Below are 24,735 nucleotides of genomic sequence, written 5' to 3' on the forward strand. Positions count from 1 at the left end.
CCATTTGGTCAGGGATAATCAAATCAAATAAGCAGCAAAGAAGAGGCTGAGGCAGAAATGTGTTGCAGGGGCATATTTGACAGCATATTTATACTTTTCAGTCACTCCTTACTACTCATAAAGTTGGCTTCAGTGCAATAACTTGTGTCCAGTTGACAAGAAAGATATACTTAGAACGGAGAAGAGGAAGCAGGCAATTCTAGTGATTACTTCCCCTTTGTGTCCATGTACTTTGTGTTGTGTTTGTTGGAGTAAAAGCTTGCATGCAATCCTATCCATGTCTTAAAATAAAATACGGCACATCCTGTAGACTGACTGATGAACACAATAGGTTAATAATTCACAACATGCATTCACACACAGACTGTACATAATGTATGAACTTCCACACACAACATGCGTGAGTATCATTTTGAGATGCGGGTCATCAAGATGTAAATGTTTAAATAGAGGAGGGTGCACTACACTACCATCCCACTCCACACACTTTCTATTTTTGGTCTTATTTGGTGTATCCATGCCCGGTCCAATCACCATCCACTCTTTCCCACCTTCTCTTTTTTCCCACTGCAGTATTGGTATGGCAACATTGGCACACTCCTACTCTCTTCCGATCTTAGTCATAGGCCTCACTCATGAGGCACAGCTGAAGCCCTCCAACAGTTGATATGTTTGGTCACTTCCGTGTGTTTCCTCTCTTTGCTTTTATCACTCTTGCACACACACATACTGTACGCATGCAAATAGCTCCTGAGTCCAGCTCTCCACTGGAAATAAAGAGGAAACAGAATTCAGCTTAATGTGTTTTATCCGGTTCTTCAGGTAGGGTTAGGTTTGCATGTATCTGACTAATGGCAATCCCTTTGTAGGTCAACAAAAAGGGAACATATACTGTTGTGATTAGCCTTTGTGTTCAGGTTTACTGTGGAAAATGTGTTTGGCTCAGGTCGCTAAGTTACCTGTTGGTTCCCATTGTGCTGGAGACTGAGCAGGGTAGGACAGGGAACTTATCACAGGGACACTTGCTGTCCCAATGGACACCAGCCCATAAGCACTCTGTGAATATAGGACACCTTTTGTGCATACAGTGGTTTTGCATTAAGGAGCAATGTGTGTTTTACTTCCTGTCAGCTTGTTCTTCTTTCTACATTACATAACCATACACTACATCACAAGTTTTGCTATGTATATGTTGTAATATTCACTTCTATCTCAATAACACTGCCTCTGTGCTTGGATGTTTTACTCCCTTCTGTGTTAAAGTCATACATTTCTTACAGCCACATCGAGAAAGCTCAGCTGCACAACCTTGTGTTTTACTCGCTCCACACAGGGTTGCATGTTGCTATTAAGTTTTACTGACGGCTTTTAAGGCACAGTGATATATGGCCCTCAATGACTGTCAGAGCTTTACAAGTTGTTCCAAGAAGAGGCAGAGAAATAATTACAGTGTCTTATAACTGTTTTGATGTATGGGGGGCACGTGAGTGTTGTTTTGAAGACAGACTTGTTAAAAAATGTAACCTCTTAAAAAAGCTAGGAACCAGGCCTTTACTGTAAGCCTCTGTTCGTTTCTTGAGGCACGCTTTTACAGAAAAACCTCTTCATTGTCGAGTTTTACGGCTTCTTATCTTCTTTATTTTATTCTTGCCTTTTTGTCCGCTTGTTCCATTTTATAAACTTTCTATTTGCATTGATACAATTGTAATGTTTGTCATACTGGAGCTGGACCGTTAAACACACACTACTGCTTCCTATTATGGCAAAGACTGGTTAATTGAGTGTTTTTCCACACACTAACGTATAGACAGAGGAAAAGCAGGCAAGAGAATGGGAAGACCTTTGAACCTCGTCAGGCAATTTGCCATTAAAAAGCATAATTGGAGGGGTCCAGTGAAGGGTTTCAGCCCACTCCCCACTAAATGGCCAACGGTTTATTTAAGGAGACAAATAGGTCAAACAGTCTCTAATTATCCCTCAATCGAAAGGCAAGTATTTTTCTTTTGCTCTTTTTGTTTTCTCCTTTCCTTTTCTTTCCTGTGTGTGTGAGAGAGCAGCATCGTTCCAACTCACCAACCAGCGGTCTCTGTTGACCTACTTCTGCTCTGGACACAGGGCGCTTCAGCTGGGACAGGCCTCACCCACGGTCTCCTCTCGGGCCTGTAGACACCACAGCCCGGGACGTGAACATATTCCCTCAGAGAAGAGAGCTTAACGCACTCACATCCATAACCTCCCTGACATTTCATCCATCAGGTTAATTGAGTGAACATCATTGATCTCGGATGCGTCCCCGTGCAGCTGACAAGGATACCATTGACAGAGTGACACTGATAATGTTTTCATGCTGCCACTGCATTTTCACTCTAGCACGAGTCAAAAGCATAGCTGTCACATGAAGTGTGTTCTGCAATTGTCAAAATCTTTGGGATCTAGTTTCTAATTTAATTTGTAGGGACATCACTGTGACTCTGTCTAAAGGCATCACGTGCAGGGCAATGGGTTCACTTTGACTTCATTGATCTCTAGGTTTGAGATCTACACTTAGTATAACAATAGTTGTCTTTTGCATGAATAACTTAACAGACTATTTAAGAAACATGTTATATTGTATTCACTTTTTGTAAATGTCCACATAACTAATAACCTTAAAGCCTATAAGTTTGAACTACACTTAGTATAACAATAGTTGTATTTTGCATGAATAACTTAACAGACTATTTAAGAATCATGTTTTTTTGTATTCACTTCTTGTATATGCACATAACTAATAACCTTACAGGCCTCTTTATTGTCTACAAAGTTGAAGAAGTGTTGAGAAAAGCAGTGATAATTTATATTAGGCTACTGTGCACACACAAAGAGGCTACTGACTTTTTCATTTTGAGTCATATAGATTCCTCCCACACAATATAACCTTTCAGTTGCTGCTCATATTCTAAATATCTAAGTAAAACAGAAAAGGTGTGATGTTTTTTTTAATAGTCTCAGTTGCTCTTTTACAACATTTGGCATCCCAAATGAGATCTTATCTTTTATTTAGCCATCTCTCAAATGCACACTTTTTATGCACTAAATTTGCATTAAAAGTTAAAAACTATGTTTCAAAACAATGCTGCTCAACATACTTTAAGAGGGGAGAGAACGGTCCTGGTCCATGTGCAACTCGGAGTTCATCAAAACGTTTTAAAGGTGTCTTTTACGCTCATCTGTGTTATATTTTCAAAAAGTCAGCAGTCAAGTGTTTGAGCAGAGAGACCGAGAGGAAAGCACAAGCTTGCATCAACTTCAGCAACATGTGACTTTGTTTAAAATAAATTGGTTCGTGGACGGATTTAAAAGTAGAAAATATAAAATCTCCCCACAACTATTTTGGCGCTCTTATTGCAGTCTTGTTCTTCATCGATGACCTTTATGGAGAACCGCAGCCCATCAGATTATTGCGCCTGTTTACTGTTTCTTTTTTGCATTCTGACTGTGCATCAGCCCACACATCGGGCACATATTCAAATACTGCTGCATAACTGTGAGCTTGACACTCCCAAACACACACACACGCACACGCACACGCACACGCACACGCACACGCACACACACACACGAACACACACGCAGAGAAAGTGAGCAAGTGTCTAAACTTTTCTTCAGCTGATCATTTTCTTTCTGCACAGATCACAGGAACCTAAAGGTAGGTTATCAGTTTTAAAAGTTCACTTCGGGTAATTAAAAGCAAATAGGTGTATTATGTATGCATTAAAACTCGCCAGTCTGGTTTTCCAGCTTTGGGTTCTGACTCTATTTTCGTTTTTTAAAGGTTGCACGAATCCTGTAAAACTCAACTTTCAGAACATGTTAATACAAATGTGCGTATGATTGATATGTGCATCTATGTTCTGACATATCAAACGGCGATCGTTTAATTGGAAATCATTAAAAGTGCCATTTTCATTTTGAAAAGCGTCTGTATTTTGCAAAAGAAAAAAGTAATTCCGTCAGTTTTTCATACAATTATCAATTTAAATGTCTAATTGTCTCACATGCACAATAAAGAATGGGTTTAGTTCATTGCAATTTCCGAACAGATTTGTCATAAAACATTGCAAACGAACTATGTACACGCCCAGTAAGTCAAATTAGTCAAAGTTGGTGCTGAAATAGGGCTTTAACATTTTTATTTTTCCTTGAATGTTTTCTTGTGCATCGTGAGCATTACAGACAGTCATGAGACGGTGTGCACCTGAGAGAAAGTATTATTTTACTTACCTTTGAATTTAAGATGTTCTAGTCAGTGCCTGTTGAACAATATGTACGTTGTCAGTGAAACGTTTCCTCATTAGGTGACTGATAAAAGAATAACCTTTTGAATTGATGCTTTTTATAACAAGTAGACAGAATTAGCTTCTCTATTCAAATCAAATTCAAAACTCCAAAATGTTTCCCATCAGACTTTCCACTCCTGTGCAGATAGTTGCTCCAAGCCACGCTAAATCATAGCCCAATCATTTTTAAACTCAGCTTGTAAAATGGTTGGCTTATTTTACTTACCTTTGAATTTAAGATGTTCTAGTCAGTGCCTGTTGAACAATATGTATAGGCCTACTATAATATTTCTCAACGCTTCGAAATAGTTTTGCAAAGCCCGGATAACATCAGGCCTGAATCTGCAGGCCTAACTGCACCAAGAATATCTCTGGTGAGCTCCTTTTACAAATCCTCTGACGTTTTCATAAAGCTGTCACACTAATCAGAAGTGCATTTTGTTTCTTCACGTTTGACTTCTTAATTCTAACGGCAGCATTTGAGATTAACTTCCTCCTGACAGACTGTAGCATTTTACCTCTATCGTAGCAAACCTTTTTGTCAGATTCTCTTTTGCAATGAGGTCAAAAAATGTTCAAGGACATTTAGGGTCTGGAGGAGCTGGTTTCCATTTGCTTTCATGTTATATAGCGGCCCGTATTAAGCATATGCTGCTCTATAGTCGCCAGGCTGGATGGAGGGAAGGGCGTCTTGATGGTGACTTCACTGACACCAACAACTTCCTGACGCAACGCTCCTGTAACAGCGGCGCGGAAACAGGGAGCTCACCTTTTTATCCGATGAACCAACATGATCCTATTTCTGCATAAGCCGTCTCAGCTCTCCCTGCCTTCGCTTCCAAGAACAGCATCGGCTCGTTACATCAAAGATTACTCTGTTTATGTCTAGTTTTCTGCAAAATGAGGGCAACATCCTCAGTCGTTTACTCTACTTGTTGCGTCACTTTACGGTGCTGTGTATCTGTCGTCTAAAGGCAGGAAATCAAATCACCTGGCCTGTTTGTGATGTCCAAAGTGTTTGGACGTATTTTGAGTTTCGCTTCCACCGCGAGGAAGTAAACTTTTTTGCCACCTTGGCTAGGCTATAATGTGTGAGAAAAAGCGAGTAACCTGTCAGGAAACGGAATGAATGGATGGGATATTTACGCAGCGTCAGCCTGGCTTTTATACTGAAATAAAAGGTGATTTTGTGTGATAGCGAATAGTTTTGGAATGGAAGGAAATCGCTAGTCTAATTCACTCTCTGTTGGTGGTGGTAACGCGTTACTGCGCATCTCGTTACCGCCCTGCACTGTCCGGGAACTAGAGTTTGAAGTCGAGAGGCGTGTAGGCTGCAGGCGCTCTCTTTTTGACGACTCTGGCTCGATGAATAACAGACATAAAGCCTTTACGCGCCATAGAAAGCAAGGAAGTAAGGCTGAAAAAGCTTCGGAATCTAGTTGTGTAAAGAAATCCAAGTTATCGAGGCGGGCTGTGCAAATGTGTCCGCTCCTATACGCGCGCACGGGGCGCACCGACCTGTAGTAGCCTGATCTTGGACAGCCTATCAAACCTGGGCACCGAGGACTGTCTATTTCACTTTGAAGGGATGCTGGTCGTCCCAGACACGTGAGCTGAGCTGATGAGACGAGTTTATCGCGGATTTGGATGAAGGGTTTTCTGCGCGTTAATGGCCAGGCATGCGAACTAGGCTACGGTGCGCTCAGATGTGAGTGTTTTTTTTCTTTCTCTTCTCGGTCGCTCTCCGTATCCACCGCTCCGCCTCCCCCTTTTCGCAACATTGACGCAACCAAAAACACTGGAACAAAAGAAACAACTTCCTTGAAGCTTTTCTGAAACTGCACTTAGTCGGAGAATGGAAGCGTGTTGTCAACTTGTCTGGATGGAAATGTCGAGGTGAGGCTGTCACCAGGAGCCGGCTGGCAGCGAGGGAGATGCAGTCGATCACTCCGAAACACATCCAGGTTGTCGAGTAAGTGCCATTAAACATTCACTGGAGTAATTTCAACTTTTGCTTTGTGACCTCTCGACTAGTTGAGTTTTCCATACAGTGTCAGTCACTGCAAAACAATAAAAGTCGTTTTGGTCGATTTTCTGTGACACGGGGCACAAAGTAAAGTCCTTAAATGTAACGTTGTCGAGTTGACGAGGTAAAATATAAGTTAAAGGACTTTATGGTAATTGTGGGATGTCGAGGTCCAGGCAAAATGACAAGTACTATTTTTCAACAATTTGACATTTAAGGAGCCATTGACAACACGACTGTCAATCTAAAAAATACTCTTTGTTGGTTCATCTAGTGTTAAATCATTTTGTGTGTGATTCTAACCAACGTTTAACCGAGTAGACAAAGAAGAGTTGTGCATTGACCGGCTACCAGTTTATTATTGTTATTCATGCAGCAGCTTTGAGCCGTCGCCGGGTGCATGAAGACCCCGGTGATCGATAAACATGTCCCTAACATGAGAAGCGAATATTTTATGAAAAAGATGTGGTGGCATTATTTCAGGTGATGTGTTTAAACTTTGCTCTGAGGTTTTATCCGCAGTTTTGGGCGGACCGGTACTGTGCTTTTGTCGCGTCGGTGTTTTCGCTGCATGAACAAAGGACTGGATGGAGTAGTCGGCTCGGCACAGAGCGTCGGTGGAGAGCAGGCGGGCTGTTTACAATAATAACACCACTGCAGGTGACGTCACGAGATTGACAGCGCTCTCGACTAATGGGTGAGCCGCTGAGCCATCAGCAACACGCTATATTTGGAAAGTGGTTACATCATCGAGGTGCAACAGTGGAGTGAGGAGGGAGGGACTTCCGCAGGGATTTTCAATTTGTAGTCCAGAAACAGGACAATGAGTAGATTAGTTTTGTCTTTGGAGGCTGGGGGTCTGGATTTTAAGAGCTTATCAAACATTTCCAGAAGCTGTTTACTCTCTCATATTGCCAATAAGCTTTTAGGTGTGCCTTAAACACAGTTTTTGACCTTGTCATAACAATGCAGACACCGTGAGGTAACATATCCTTTAATATAACATTAAGAGTGTCAATAGTAAATATATGTATCCGTCAATGGCGTGCTTCTTCCAGTTTAAGTGCTAAATATACTCAGTTGTGGTGCATTTAGCAGGTTGCTGTTTAATTTTCATCCATACACAACATTTCTCAGCAACTGTCTACTCCGTAAATGTTTACTGATACCCCAAGATGCCTATTCAAGTCTATGCAAGTCTGCTCTATTTATAAATTCCAATATTACATATTACACCGGAGCTTTCCTGTCTGTTCAGCATGAACACCCCCTATCTTTAGACCCTTGGATGGGAAAATCTCCTATAAAAGCCTTTTATTGTGGACAAAACACAGATAGTAGTGATAGGTAGTGTTATAACAGAAGTATTGATACTAAAACTGTTACATCTTATTGTAAATTGTAGATTTTAGAAAAGGAGAATCGATAATGCCGTAATTTTAAAGGCACCGTTTATTCTACCATTTAAATTGAGACCATACAACAACTGTTAAAGAAGAGGTTTGCCTTCGCCTGTACCCAGTGCTCCTGCCTTAATGCTACGGCTGAGATTAAATAAAACTGCAAACTTGGTCATTATCTTAACCCCGTAAAAGAGAGGTGTCAAGTGTAACATGTACGGGTATGTTCAGCTTCCACACTTCTCATTTATTTAAACAATATACAGAGTTAAAGATGAGAAACAGCCTATATACACATTAAGGTATTTTGTCCAAAATAATTGATCCTCAAGATTGATAAGCGCAAATTGTCAGCGCCGGGCTGCATATAATCTTTGTCAGCAAATACTGCAGTTTAAATCCAGCTGTCTTGTGAAAAACTGTATGTTTGCTTCATAATCATTAGAAGTAGTAGTAGTAATTGACATATATTAGACTCTTACATAATACAATTTCTAAGCTGACGCTATTTTTCATTAGAGCAGAACATACAATTGGCTTAACCTTTTGATGAATGTTGTGCTTTTTTTTTTTAGCTCAATACACATAAGAAAACTAAACAATTATCTCAGTAAAAAACATTTATTTCAGCGTAAGAAAATGTGCGGTGACTTGACTTCACATATTTGCTCTAGAGCTACATTGGAGTGTGAAAAAAACATTTAGCGTCACCTAAATGTCAGCTATATTTGATTAATCATGATATATGACTTATTGAATGTTACACATAGCTATTAAAACAACAATAGTGACAATGGACTCTTAGATCAGCTAAGTGCGTTGACACCTCATGAGCATATGCTTTTGAAATGTAAAATAAATAGGAGGATCTTTTGTGTGTGCTTTCTTTAAACTTGATCCAGCAGTTATTTTGCATATAGTCTTTCAAAGGTGTGAAATGCGTATTCAAATGAGGTCCAGATATTTTAAATCTATGGGTGTTAAACATATCACTCACAGTGGAAATTGTTGTAATGTTTGCTTCTTAATTATTTCTGGACATTTGAAAACAAACACTGAAACTAAATATTATCTGTGTTGATGTTTATTCAATATGAGACTACGTATGCTGTACACCTGCTGGAAGCTTTAGTGGAATTCATTTAGTGGCTCTCTTGACTAGCAAATGTTACTGCATGCCAAGTGTAAAGTGTAAAGGGATGTTTTTGTTATTGAGTCTCTTTTAACCTTTTAAACATCACTAAATCTCATTTAATGTAAGAATGCTATGCAGTAAATGAATATGCTATATCCTATAGATACTGAACACTCCCCGGTAAACTCTCACCTGATTTTTAAACTTAGTGTTTTGATAAAATTGCACTTTGCTAATTTATTTATATCTTTTCTATGCAAGTCTCGGTGGATTGTCTGTATCCTCGGTTGAAGCTGCTCATGCCGTACTTTACTTTTATGCACAATCATTATCAAATTTAGAGACAAAACTGAAAGTACAAAATATGTTCAATCACCAGCTTCTTGCAGAAAAAGATAGCAGTTAACTTTAAGCAAAACATATTCTTTAAGGCCTTTCTGTAACCCTGAATTCCCAGGATTAGGTCTCGCTTGTGTTGAGCCTTCTCTTTAATCCATCTCAGCTCTCTGCCTCAATAAAGACAGAACAAAATACTGAAGGGTGTGGACAATTGTCAGATAATCAAAATACATTACTACTAGACCATGAAAGCTACATATAAAGGGTTTTGTTGGGTAACTTTAACACTTCTTTTGACTAAAAAGTAAAGTTTGGGTACTAAATCATAAAGCATCCCAACCAGGACACTGGAGGTTTGACTCTCTGATGCAGGGATACATGTCTCTGAGGTTATTGGTCAGATTTCATTGCTCCGTGCACAAGATCCTGTTTTTCTTTGGCACATGACCTTATATTTAGTCTGCAAAATGTAGCAAAGAGAAAAAGAAAGCCTCATAGATGTTGTTTACTATGTAACAAAGTTAGAGAACGCAATTTGTGGAGCTGCTTTTGAGATTCTTAAGAAAGTCCTGTGTTGGCAGAATAACCTTTTCAGACTATAGGGAAGATTTTGCTGATTATTTTGTTATTTGACATAAAAAGTTCATAGGAAGTCTCAGTGGCGCATCGCTTTACTCTCCTCCGCTTGTCTCACCCCTCCTCCTCCCTTGTTAACATTGCAGCTAGCCGAGTTATTCCCCTTATGCTTGTAATGTAATTTTACTCTATGAATTATACTCACATAATTTGATTGGTGTGAGAAAGTCTGTAAGAATATACTGAGACTAAATGAAAAGGGCTTCTTGTTCTGTAATATCTGAACTTGCTGTCAGTGATAGTGTTTAGCAAGGCCCTGAAATGGTAGTGTTCTACTCTAAGCAAAGCTATTTATTTGTCATTAAATTAGATAAAGGTGAGGGCTGTTGAAAAGCAAAGTAAGAATTATTATTATATCAAGATTTCTGATGGCAAATATTCATGTTAAAAGTAGTTTGTGCCCTTTTTTTCAGAGAAATGTATTCGTCACTTCATTAAGTTAAGGCAAAGTTTGTCAAAAAGCAAAGTAAAAAATAATATTTTATCATGATTTCTGATGGTAAATGTACATGTAAAAAGTTGTTGTGCTCTTTTTAAAGCGCCCAGGGGCTATCGTGACACCTCGGCACCTCGCAGCCTTTGTGCTAAAAAGAGGTGAAAGGTCTCTGTTGTGTTTTCAGGGTGACCTGCTAGTGACTATTAGCCATTGATAAATGTGATGTCCCACAAGTGTGCGGGCTGGACCCCTCCAAAGGGGGAGGTGTCATAACACGCCCCACACTAACCTCCCCAGCCAACCCCACCTCAACGAGTGCATACACACACGCAAACACACACTCTGCCCTGCTGACAGGAGCACAAGGGGGCAGCTGCTACAGATGTCTCATAGAGAGAGGGGGAGGGGAGCCGAGGAGACATCAATGGAGAGCCTCTCTCTAGTATGGAGTTCTCAGTGGGGCTCATTGTGTTCTCTAAGGACCAAGACGAGGGAATAGGCCACATTAATATAGTAAGCCTATAGTCTCTTATACTCTGTTTGAGGGTGCTGCTCACTTTGACTGCTGGGCTGTAACATTAGTTTCAGAGGGAATTGTCTTAAATATCTCCAAATATTAGCTCAGTTTACACAGGTTGAAAAGAGAGTATTTAAGAATAACCTTCTTTTCTAAAAGTAAATAAGTTAGCCTCCAGTACTTTTTTACTCAAAGAGTGAATCACACAAAGAATATTTAAAAGGCTGACAAATTCCACTTCTTGAATTCACCTCTACAATGAGAAAACTATGAAGGATTTCCACACTCTCTTTACTTGTGATGTCTAATTTAATTCAGGGTGAAGCAGCAATATACCATGGAGTGCTGTGCATACTCCCGTGTCAGCCAACACCTAATTTTCCCACGACAGAAGGTGATTTCAGTGTACAGCACACTTTTAACAAGAGTCAAGTGAAGTCACCTGCTGGCGCCTTAAAGCTGCAAACTGTCCTGTCTTCTGTGGGTGCTAATCCCTTGTTTAGTGTCCCCTCTGGCCTTAATCAACTTGTTTTCAAGGTGTCATTAAGGCTTGTTTTTATATTTACTTCAGGTAACTAGAAGGATTTGCTCAAGCGTGTTTGGAGCTGAGCTTTTTTTACTCTCTACTTATTTGATGTGATGCAGTCCCATGTCTGGTGGGGGTGTGAAAGGCCATATTTTGAGTCACATGAGCGTGAAAAAGAAGCGTAAAACTCCTCCTTCAATGAGAAGCAGCTGAGTGTAACTGCCAGCCATGCACGCAAGTCATCTAACATGAAATCAAATTACATTGAACTTAAACTGCCATAGCATGGCAACTTTGCAGCCAGGGTTAGCCTGCTGTGGCCAAACACTGCGATTCCTGACACTATGGCTCTTGTTCAGCTCGACTACCAGAGGACAAGGGAGAGCCCCACTGTGTCTCAACCCTCCTAATGAAGAGATGCATTATGATGTGATTTCATTTGGGCCTGCAGAAAAGCTGCTGTGGATAACAGAGCAGTCTGAGTAGCATGGTCCGTTTGTGTAGTGACATGTGACTTGTGTTTTCGTGAGTCATAAGGATCTCCTGCCTAATGGAAGGCAGTGTGGGCTCATGTGACGGTGACACAATGCAGGATGAACTGTATAGTATTCACCAGAGCTCAGCTTGGCTACTGTTTGGCACAGCTAGGGACCCATGCGCGCCTTTTTATCTTGTTAATTTTTCTCTTAGTAAAACTAAACAAACCACAACTTCTGTGTATTTCACTGAAGGGTTTTGGCTATAGTGGTCACTGTGTAATCGGTTTAAAACTCTTACAAAATTGGGGTTTTTCAAGAAATGTGTAAAGCTGTAAGTACTGCATATGTGCATGTGTAGATATGAATGCATATGCGAGTGTGTGTTTGCGTGCATTGTCTTTGACTCATCATGATCTCCCTATGGACACGGTGGTGTTTTTGCTGGCTCATCCCTGCCTCTCCACATGCCTGTTTAACAACACTGAGCTCCTCCTTACAGGCTTCCTGTCCAAACCAGTTTATCTGTAAACAAGTGTGTTTTTTTCCTCTCCGCCCCATTGTCCACACTACACCAGAATGCATGCACAATGGGCGCCCTCTCTCTCCCAGTTTGCTTTTGTACTCCAAAGTAGAAAACATTGTGTTTTTACTACCAAATACACAATGCAAAGAAATGGCTGGCTTCTTGATGAGGACTGAAGAAATATGAAGTTCTAAAATGGCATTACCATACATGTGAAAAAAGTAAATGACATCTAGTAACTCTGTTAAGTTGTGTTTGAAAGATTGGCCTCTGTACACTTGAACACCCGATAAATGCAATGCAATGCACCTTGGTGGAGCCAACCTATAGCAGGTGAATGTCATGTATTGTTATTATGTGTGCATTGGGATGAAATGGCTGTCTCTGTTTATCTTGCCCGAGGTACACTATGCTACACAGGTTATGATAACAGCAGGGTTATTGTGGCAGAGCCCAACCCCTCCCTGCATGCACACTACAGTAGTGTTTGTACTAGTGTGGTGATGCCAAGCTAACTTTTAACGGAGAAGAAGTGGTTATGTTATATAATGAATTTATGGAATGTGTTTCTTTTAAGGAAGGTGTTCAAAAAAAGTTACATTTAAAAAAATTGGGCTGCTTAAAAGGAATATCAAAATGTTGAGGGGGCTATGTCACAGCAATTTAAGAAAAGCGAGCAAAATCATTATTTCAACTCTCGAAAATACGATTTTTATAATCCAACACCACATTATGACCAAGAAATGCATGTAAGCTGAATATAAGGCCGCAAAGGATGCATTTGGTTTGCATCCTTGGCGGCCTTAGGAGAAATCCCACAGACTCCTTTACTTCTTGACCTTTACATATACCAGATGTTATACCCATGTCATCCATGGCTGCAATAATGTGTTTTATTTGGCTATTTATTGATTGTTTTGACAGGCCTGTCACTCAGAGACAGGCAATATTGCTCTAACTGTAGATAAGAACCCATACTATAAATAAGGAACATTTGACAATCATTGCTCTCGTATAAAGGATGGTAACAAAAGTTTTGCAATGTATTCAGCTTTCCTATACACCCCATACACCCATAACACAATGCGTTTAGATGTAGCCAAATCTTATGTTGTACAGAAGGCTTTATAAAGGCCTGTAGTCCATATGTAATCTGGAAATAGTGTTGTTGCATGCCCATTGCCCATAGTTCAAACTGGGTTTTTATGACACAAATGTTTTTATTCACATATTTTAATACGGGATATCCATGATTATGAATAATGAGTGAGTTAAGTGCAATAGCAGACAGCTGACTCATTTTGATCTGGGTAATGTGAGTGAGGAATAGTCTGTTTTAACCACAAGGCCAATTGAAAAGTCTCAGTAATTGCTGTTTTGTTGAGGAGTCAGCTCTTTAGCGGAAATTAATTACATAACAAATAATGTTTTAAGAAGAAATGAGTCAAGATCTTGCTGATGATTCTTTTTTTGTCCTTACAGTAGTAAGAAATGGCTAGGGTCCCCAGGAATGATAGTCCTTTAATGTTAAATATGTCGGTAAGATAAGGGTTCTATGTGCATATTGTTGCTAAAAGATCATGGCATTCATTTCATATGTAACATTCTGGTTTGAACAAGTTTCAACGTAAGGGTTTTTTCGCCCTGATCAGTGCTGTAAAAGTCATTGAGGTCGGGACCTGAAGGGTTAATTTGTCCCTCTCTGTTCAACGCTGCGTGGGCTGCGAGATCATTCGAGAGTGCATTTTCAGCGACCAATCAGCGGCGCGGACTCCACTCCGTATCCAGCCAATGGGGAGAATGGGAGGCTCTATCGAATTTGAATGAGGAGTGTATCTTTCGGCGCCATTTTCGAGTGAGCAGCGATTGCCTCAGCAGCTGCGGAGAGAGGATGCTGCGAAACACAGAGAAATCTGTAGGGGAGAGAAGACGGAGCGCTCAGAATTAAACTGCGCTTTTTTAAGAGAGGGGGAGGACCACGTACTTTCAATGGAAAGACAGGTAAATTATGCCACAAAGAGTTTATTTTAACCGGATAATATCAACGGATTTGAAGGAAGGGTGTCCGTTGAAAAGAGCCGTTAGCCGTTTGTACAGATTTGCCAGCTTGTTCTACTCCTAGCCTGTTAGCTTAGCATGCTAGCACAGATAGAGGGACTTTGCTGCGCTGTAACGGTAGAAAAAAATATGCACTCATACCGCGGTCCGTTTTATCCAGGAGGTGAGCCGAATATATAAAAATATATTATATATGGAGGCGACACCTGACTTAAAGGTTATTTGCAAAAGTTAAACTATAAAGGAGTCTTTTTTTCGATTTGGTGCCTAGTTTTGAGCGGGAGGTGCAAAAGCAGCCGACCGAGCAGAAGAGCAGCACAGTCGGCAGTGTCAACACATGCAACGGCTCCTAACGTTACACTGGCTTGGGAGGGAAAAAAATCAAATGGGGAGAGACACGGTGCCTTTTGTGGTAACTACATTTTACAAAGCTTGTTAACTGAGGAGGAGTTTTTGTCCGTGCTTGCAAACTGCATATGTAAAAACCAGAAAACACCTGGTAAGTTTGTCATTATATTTCTGTATGACCTTACTCTCAGTCATGACTTTAACCCTCCAGTCGTGTTCGGGTCAAATATGACCGACTTTCATCAATCATAAATATTGTGTTTTACATTTGCTTCAAGGCCTTGTGATATCCTTCACAGTAGGCATTTGGACATATACAATTGCCGATCACCACTTAAATTGAATTTGTAGTGGTGTGGTCAACTTTGTTAGCCCTATGGTGTTCCTGGTAATACAAAAAAGACCGCCATAGGAAATGAATGGGTAACCCTAGATTATGTTCATCCATCAGATAGTACACACCCACAAATCGACCAAATGTTAATTTTGGACTACATGTACAGTGTCTATTCTTTGCATATTCACTGTAGTTATTCATGTGAACCAGTAGCCCGAGACGCTGTTTACAGCCCAAAAGAGTGGTAAACACAATTTGGTGATGATAGAGGGTTTTTGTGTTAATGTAAGGGCAGACTGGTCAAATTTGACCGGGAACACCAAAGTAATGGGGGGAGAAACGAACACGACAGAGGGTTAATATTAACGACGGATTTTTTAAAATGTTATCTTAACCCGTATTTGCAGTTTTAACGTTAACTCCTTCACCAGGACATTCTCATTCTTACGTGCTTGCTTTATATTTGTGTCTGTCGTACCGTAACGTTAGAAGATCAAAGTGGCTCTCAGCCAAGTGACAACAATCATAGGTCGCTACCTCTGATGATTCAACTTTAATAGCTCCGTTTGACGAATGGTTGTCATAACCACTGCCGATGCAGTAAAGTTGATTTAACGTTAGTTATTGATTATAAAAAATTGTGTCATTAGTTGTGGTGCTGCTCGGTGTAACGCTGGGGGTTTGGGATGATCGTAGTTTGATGCAGAAAGGTTTTCTCGTCATTGCCTTCTGTCTCTTCTCGCCTTTTTTGCCCTCAATAGCCTCGCTCCTCTTTCTGTGTGCCCTGCTCTCTGATTAAAATCAAGTACATGAAGGGAGAAAAAAAGCCTCCAACGTTACGGGGTCTAATCGTTTTAGTAAAGGGTGCCAAAAGGGACCTAATCATTAATTACTTGAGATGTTCTATGTAAGACATGTTATTCTGTCTCATGCTTCTCATAATGAACATGACTACTTGACTAATAAAGCATTGAGAGAGGAAAAGAGAGGCTCCATATAATTGTGCGTCTAAACCCGCCCCTTCTGATTCCTTCTAAGTAGAGATCGGTTTAATGTGTTACATAATGCGAGGCCTCCCTATCTTTCACAGTGTATCATTTATTTCAACAAATACGTGCCCAAAGCTTCAAGAATCATGTTAAAATAAGAACAAACTAAAGCATCTTAATTTATAATAACTGCTTAGAGGAAAAAAGCTATTTAGGCACATTTTTTTGCAATGCATTCTCCCCTTGCCCTGTCACAAATGACAGTGTGCTTTCATATAGCATTCGTCCCAGGATTGTTATTCATATTCTGAAGAATAAACCTAAAGAGTTGATTTCCCTTCAATTAGATATTAATTACCTTAATACAAATGTTATATGCTTAGCTTTCTTCTCTGAAATTGCAGTATGTGTCCTTAGTATAATATATTTTTTATGGACATGGGACAGCGTGTTTATGATGAAACCACTCACCTTACATATAGTAAGATTTTGTGTTTTTGCTTTTAGGGCATTTAGTTAAAGGTACATTTGCAAACGTGATATCAGGGAAGACCTTTCACTGCTACATAGCTGAGCAAAGAGGTGGAGGGGGGGAAAATACTGTACTATAAGATTTGATCCGCTTTAATCTGTGGGTCTACGAAACACAATGAATGGTATGATAACATACAGACATGTAATTATCTGCTTCAGGAATAAATAATTTGGTGATATTTAATGTAAACCACATGGTGTATTTTAAATGGTTATTCAATTTATAGTCATCAAACTTTCCTGTTGTCTGGCTTCGTTAACTCCAATAAGCACTGAATGAATAAAGACAATATCCCAACTGTTAATCAATAATTACATAACAAAAAAATGAGGCTTTTTGATAAATGTGTAAGTGTAAGAAAAAAGGCTATTCGGGTTGTGATGTGATATTTTTCATACCACCAGATAAAGTAATGCGATTCATAGCTCAATATCTAATTGTTTTTATAGGGTGGATTCATACCAATTTTGAATTATAATATTGGGATGTACGCATATGTGTATAAAAAAATGTTGAAAAGCTAAGTACACCTGCTTGCTTATTTAATGCTTAAAGTAAAAATTCTCCATCCACCGGTCCCTTTATAAATCAACACAGAAAGCTATTTGCAGTTTGAAGATTTAAAATATAATACAGAACACTTGGTCAGTTAAGTGAAGATAAAAAAAACAGTAATTTATGGATTTCGGTGTCAGTAAATTAAATTGGGGGGGAAAATGAAACTACACGTGTTATAGATGGCACTTAATATTTCAGTTGAGGCAGCAATAGTGATTAAAATTCAATTTAGTTAATGAAAGCAATCTTTTGATATGAGTTTTTCAATTTCGGTTGCAGTGTGTTCATAGTGCTAATATTTCTGTTTCATGAAAGACTACAGATTTGACTGATCAAACCTCTAAAATGAACAAGGGAGCACTTTTGTCAGAATGAAATGTAATGATCAGGAATCTTAGTGATATATAAACTTTTACACACTGCCAATCTACTATTTCTATGTGTATCTCTCATGCTCATCCTGGTGAAATAGGTGGTGCAAAGATTTTGCTCATTATTTAAGAGGGATTAGAGTATTGTTGATACTGTCCCTGTAAGCAGTTGTCAAATTAGTACTGTATTTTACTAGTTATGTATTCCGGTGGAGTCTACAGTTAATCTCCTGTAAATGCTGGAGGTTTATGTCTTCCCCCCGTTCCCTGGTATTCGCCTCTTAACCCTCTGTGCGGAGCACCGTTGTGCTGTTTCAGACTGTTAGCATGACATTCTGTGACTCATCATTCTGTCTTCTCAGACCCCTCCGGCAAAATGGGCTCCCACCCCCATTTCCTGGTGAAACTGTGCCTCTCTTCTTGTACTTGCTCACATGTGTTGTAGCCAGGCTGCAGAGAACCCCCGCCCTTCTCTTCCTTCTTTCTGCACAACTCAGCACAAACTTTATAGTATTAAAATTTGCGGTGATGGGAACAGGTTTCCACGGGTTTTGTTGATTATTTTCCAGAAGTTGGCCTTGGTTTCACTTCTATGCCCTAGCAGCATTTAATAGAAGCTGTCACATTTGTTTTATGTACATCAGTCAGTTTTCCTGCAGACATGATTTCAGTTCAGGAATAACTTTAAAGGTGATCGATCTATATTATTCTTATGTTTGGATCTGAAATGTAGTTTGCATAATGTATCAAGTTATGGTTGATAACACTAGTGCAGCTTATAAGGGTGACAGGTCCTTGCATTTTTCTTAAAAGCATATGTTTTACATTGGCTTAGATTTGTCCATACAGTAGGTGCTGCATCACTGTAGTGCAAACGGCTCTACACCTGTTTCACATAAATAGTGAAGATGTTTAACAATTTGTATTAAGTTGCCATTCATATTTGTTTTTTGAAATATTATCAGCAGTTGTGTGCTTGACTGCTGTTGTAGTTTTGGGAAATCCAGAAGTGGAAAAAGTTTGTATTTAATTGACGCACGAATGTTGTTGTAAACAATATCTTTACGTGGTTAATTGGCAGCAATTTGTAGATTTAAAAAAAAGTCTAGCACTGTTCTTTAAAAGTTAGATCTTTTGATCCTCTGCGGCTGCACTCAAAAATGTGCAGTTTCCCTTTTATTGTTATTTAGTGTAATGGCAGTACTACTTTCAAACAACATGTTTAAAAAGAACATGTCAGCTGTTAGTGCTGGTAAATTCTGTTTGATAATTAAATCTGAGGTTGTAATATGATAAGCTGCAACAGCAGATCTGACATAGCAAGAGTGCCTCCTCTGACTTCACACATGCTGTTTTCATTTCTGCTGCACTAGCCTTTTTTTCACCTGAAAGTGCTTGAATAGCCCACAATATTAACTTGTAAGCAGTTTGATTGGAACGATTTCTAATGATCCTAAAATACTGCTGGATGGTTTTCTATAATTTTTTCATATGGTTTAACTAATTTAACAAGGGTTACACTTTACCCACTATACCTAGTCAGGTGGTGTGATTGGGTGCAAAGAGGCCAGATATTATTTTCACATACAGTGAAACCAACCATTCCTGGTTTGGTCAGTTTGCTTTACTTAATAGAACTTGTTTGGGGTACATGCAACGGTGATATCCGCACACATCCTTTTAGAATTATGGCATTAACTCATCTCGATCTGCTGGTGTGTAATTTTCACTGCGGTAAAGTTGCAAGTAGGTCGGTCAATGTAATTCAACATACAGCGAGCATGGTACTTGGTACACTTTGATTTATTTATTTATTCAAATGATCTATCAACATGTAAACTCAGTCAATGGTGTAACATAAAAACATAAAGTCCGTCGAAAGCCTCAAACATACTGGTGGTAAGGCACACTTTTTACACTATGACCCAAAGTTGGTCTAATATCTGAATAATTATTTGCATTTAAGTTTGAATAAGAACCTTACCTCAAGTATAGCCGGTGTAATTTCTTGTATGGGTGTGCTATTCAACTCTCACACTTTAGCTTCCTCTTTTGCCAATCCTGATTATGTATGCCTGAACATACAAAATACACACTTAACAGGATCTTAATAATAGCCATAGTGATGGTTCTGTAAGAAGTTATTTACTGTAAATAAGCATTTAATCAAAGGTTTCAAAAATTATCCAAAAGTGTGTTGGTGAATTTTTTGTTTTAATAGTTTCATGCTATTGGTCAAGTGTAAACTAAGTCCTGAGGTCGTACTTTTGAAATTGCAACACAGTGTACTACTTTGTCGGATTCCTGTTTATTGCTGCTCGGTCTTTTCCGTGGCAGTAAGAGGAAGCTTGTGATAGTTAAAATGAAGTACTAGTAAATAACTGGAATGATCAGAAATGTAATTGTTAAGGAATGCAAAATATTGGGTTGCAATGCATTACTTCTAAAGGAGAGGCAGGTACACCAGTTTGTGTGAATATTTCTCCAGACACATTGTGGACACACAGACACTGCTGTTGTTCATGTTGGAACCTTATGTTATGGTCCAGCTTTAATATACCTGCAGTGAATGACTCGGAGGTTACTCTTGCATGTCTGCTTGTGTTGTCCTGTGAAAAAGGGTTTACTCTCCTCGATCCCATGTATGTGTTTTCACATGTTTCTGGAGTTCTCTGTAATTAATTTGATAAGATACTGCCGTTGCTTCCAGGGAATCCCAGTCACCCTGCCTGTGCTATGCTGGACATGTTTCGCTGGCTGTGCAAAATGTAACAGGTTTTTCTAGGATTAACACATACCATTACAGTGCTGGTGTTCGTATGACACAAAGCAGTTCTTTATCAGTACCATCCTTGGTCGTTTTTTACTAATAAAAAACACTCCGCACATCCTCAGTTTTTCATAGACTTAAACATTGTAAGAGGTCATATTTATTTTTTCCATTATTGATATTTCATCACAATTGGTTGCTTTGTATTACTGGATGAATTGGTTTTGTATTTGATTTGACTACTGTAGAGATCGCATGCTGTGAACAAGCTGCCCCATTAGCTGGTGTAACATAATAATGCTGTGGCACGGTGAACATAGTTTGTTTGCACTGTGTGTATTCTTGCCAAACACAGGACAAAAATAATTGGCGAGCTTAATACCTGTTTATCTAGCCTTATTTTCTTATGTGATGGAAGGATTTGTGGTAGTGTGTAATGGTGCTTTCATGACAAACTGATAATCTTACATTAATGTTATTAATCACTAATGTTTGGAACGAAGATATTGTGACTGAGTAGTTTCCTTCAATCGCTGTAGTGGATAAAGATAGAGCTTTATGAACACAATGAGAAGCTCACATTTGCATAGATCTTTTCATGTGGATAATTATGATGGCCATTCGTGTTTTCTGCACAGCTTCGGACGTCAGATCTGCTTTTTAGTTTGTGCTTAAACAGGCAGAAGATGGTGTCACACAGACGAGAGGCCAGCCCAGACCACTTCAGGGGAGGTGATGGTTTGTCGTGTCCGCGTCCCTGTGCACGATGGGGTGCAGGAGGTCACTTGACCTCCAACCCTGGGGTCAGGTGACTCTTTGATGCCATTGTATGGGGAGCAAATGTCGTAGGAATGGGTTAAAAAGGCTGAGCAGTGACGGTGACATGTCCGGGCATGCTGCTTAAAGGGAGACAGAGAGAAATAGGGAGAGGTTAGAGTCATTGATGTGAAGGATTCCACTTGGACTTGTAAAGAATGTATTAGCTTAAAAATAAATTACACAGCTTACCCGATTAGTTCCTTTTATGCACTTTTGTCAAGTAATAAACAAGGATGAACAAGGTAAACATTTTTTTATTTTTTTTAATGGCTTCGACAAAACAAAAAAAGGCATAGCAACTGACAAGATAAGGACATGACTGGGCAAATGTTCACTATTTGAATCCAAGTTGGTGTACATTGTTTGTCTCTAACTTTAGCATACAATTATTCTTGCGACAAATATAGCGACAGATTTTATGCTTTTTATTTATTTATTTATTTATATAAGAAATAGGATGCAAAATTCTCCTTTGCACCTGTAACTTTCTAGAGCCCATTATTATTTTTTTATTTTTTTAACAGCTTAAAAAGTTGATTCAAATTACAAAGATACAAAATGAAGGAATCCTCCTCCAAGCTATGTGATTTAAATAGTTGTCTTGCCAAAACGGATTTGACCACATATTTAGTATACAGTACAAACTTTTGATGGGAGTGTATCAAATGTCTAGTTTTAATCAATGCCTTCTTGAATTTCGAGTAACATTATTTTATTTGGATATCATTAATGTCATCATTGATATTGATATTCAGGAATAACCTATATTATGCCGTGACATATATGACGATGATTCATATCCTATGAGTATTAATAATACAATGGCTAATGTACATCTTGGAGTGTCTGTGGGTGGGACTTGAAGAAAATGGTACATGTAGGTAATGATAGCAGTGGCACACAATACATTATTGGAAATGTTCGGCAGCATAACAAGAAGTGTAATGATGGACTTGATCTCATCAGTTGCACAGCTATTGTTATATTTTTCTAAAGCATACCTCATAGTCTACTACAGTCTACTATTGTGGCATGGCAATGTAATTAAGAGCAAGAACCATTTTGAAACGATTTAAATGCAAGAAACAACCAAAAGTATATATCCTATAGGTTAAATCGTCTTATAGTGGACAGATGAAAGCAATACGTTTGAGCTGCTGGCCGTTATATGTTATTATAGTTCATCCCTGCTTGCAGCTTTATTGCAACATGACATTGATTGAAATCTTTCACAAGTTAATGAATTAAGGGTATCATTTTGCATTTTTTCTCGTTGATCTTCTCAGCAGCACTGGATTGTGTGTGTCTGGGTGAAAAAGAGAGGGCAACCACAACATCTTGTCACTGGTTTTTTGTAAGGGAAGTAAGTTAGAGATGTTATTGGGTTCAGGCTATCAGCTCCATTTCAGACCAAGGTCATAATTACAGGTCCATTGAGACCTCTAGTGGCAACACATTTGCTGGACCCAATTTCCTACTGGATTATTGTCAGGAGAAAGTTTGTTTTGGCACCTTTGCATATAGGTTTGTCAACAAAGCATTAGATTTAAGGTTCAAATAGGTTGATGTTTACCAGGGCCACCTGGGAAAGTTGACATTATGTTGAAAGAGCTACGTTTTAATGGTACTATATTGAGTGGGCTAATTCTGTCAGGTCAGCTATTGAGAAACACCTCTGGTGCTGGTAGGGTCTCATTGATTAAGGTCGCTTGAAAAGATAAACTCCTGTCAATTGTGCAGACTTGGGACTTGCCGTTAGTTGACACACTTTCTTCACTATAAGGGTTAAAGTGTATTTTTTTTACAGCAGATGCTTGGTTTTCTATGGTAATACTGGTTTATAAGAAAACAAATTTCTCCAAAGCAAATATTTTGCCTAACTTCCTTAAGGGCTATGGACAGTCAGTGTTTTCTGATGGATACAAACTTAGCGGAGGACAATGGTGCTGTAATTAGCCATGTAACATAAGAGAGCTCAACCACTGAACGAGCATTCTCTATCTGACAAGAGTATTTTGAGTAATCATTTCTGTATGCTTCCCCTGACCCTAACCCCATGGCAGCTTCATGTGCTTGCGATTGCGTAGTTAACAGACCATTATGCATTGGGAAAGATTTAATTCAGTGTTTATTTTATTTTCTGAGTTCCAATTTGATAAAAACCCCCCTCCAAGGTGTTTTAACATCAACTCAATACAACAACTTTTGGATGATGATTGATCTAACTTTTGCAAATCTTGGCAGCAAGATTTCATTGTTTTTGTGGAGAGTTTCCCGACAGAAAATACAATTTGGAGTGTTCTGGTGTCCACATACTTGTGCTTACAAATGCACTGTTGACAGGCTGGCCTCAGAATAACTATAACAACATTAATTATCTTTTTTTTCTTGTTTTTCAGGTAATGAACCTCTGGCTGCATTAGGAGGGGACAGAAGACTTCTGCAAAAGATGCTGATGATCATCTTTAGGTAGAGCAAATATAGGGAATTGGTGTGTAGTTATCTGTGATCATGTGGTCTGGACTAGAAGCCAGAGGGATTAGGACAGCAGATTTAACCCAGAAGAAGCGAAGCACTGACACCCTGACTGCACTTCTGGCGATGCTGTAGCAGCACGGAATGGTTTGTGGGTTACACAGAGATGCAGGCCATACTGTGCTGCCGCAGAAGAGCCTGAAAATACGACCTCGCACCCCTTCAACCTGTAACTAAGCCGACATGTTTACTGTTCTAAATGTATGCAACGTAGACAACTGTTTGCCTGATGATTAAAAGTTGTTTGGATTTGCCTTTCCCATTTGCTGGTCGCCTTACTGTAGCAGCACGTAAATATTGGAGTTAAGACTTTAGCTGAAGCCTCCAGTATTGATCGTGCTGCTGAAGCAAAGCTGATCACTCACAATCAGCACAACCAACCTAACCCGTGACGACAGGCTGAATGGTGACGGATACTCACAGGTACATCGTTTACACACAACCACTACTTTGTTCTAATAGTTCAAATGTGTTGATACCATCTTTACATTTCACTGTTCTGTCTGCACACTTGAAAAATAAAAAATTGAATTGGCTTTTGACTGCGATGTGTTTTGACCATGATTAAACTGTTTTTAAAAAGAATAATGTTCACATGGTGTATATAAGGATGTTATTTTAAGTTATACTGACACTGAATACCCCTCATTTAGATAAATTCACCGCCATGAAGAAGAAATCATGCACATGACAGCCGCGTGCCCTCGCTGTGGGAAAGTCCGGCCTGTTTATTATCAGCCGATCACAGATTTGCTGCGGATTAAAAATTAGTACAATCATTATACTATTTCAGTATAAACACCAGTTTTTCTTTTACAAAAATGAATTGTTTATATGTCAAGATATTTTGATTTTGAAAATGTTTTATAAAACAGGTTTCTGCTCGATTTGGACCCAGACGATCTTTATGATTTCCTCGTTTATACCCAAAGGTTTGACATTATTTGTGTATTATGAATTCAATATGCACAAAAGATATTATGATATAGTCCAATTTTAACGGCAACGCTACGCATGACATGGTGTCCCGTAACATGGCCTAAATCCTCCATTTTAAATTGCTTCGGATGCGCGTAATG

General features: G+C 39.2%; 1 long non-coding RNA gene across 1 annotated transcript; it reads left to right on the top strand.

The window, feature by feature from the left end:
• Positions 1 to 4,989: 4,989 nt before the first annotated feature.
• LOC117481047 lies at positions 4,990 to 24,192 on the top strand. Its single transcript, XR_004555698.1, has 2 exons — positions 4,990 to 6,291; positions 23,521 to 24,192. It is a non-coding gene; the product is annotated as an uncharacterized LOC117481047 (long non-coding RNA).
• The last annotated feature ends 543 nt before the right edge of the window (positions 24,193 to 24,735 follow it).

Source organism: Trematomus bernacchii, unplaced genomic scaffold (genome assembly GCF_902827165.1).
Source record: "Trematomus bernacchii unplaced genomic scaffold, fTreBer1.1, whole genome shotgun sequence".
Lineage (NCBI taxonomy): Eukaryota > Metazoa > Chordata > Actinopteri > Perciformes > Nototheniidae > Trematomus > Trematomus bernacchii.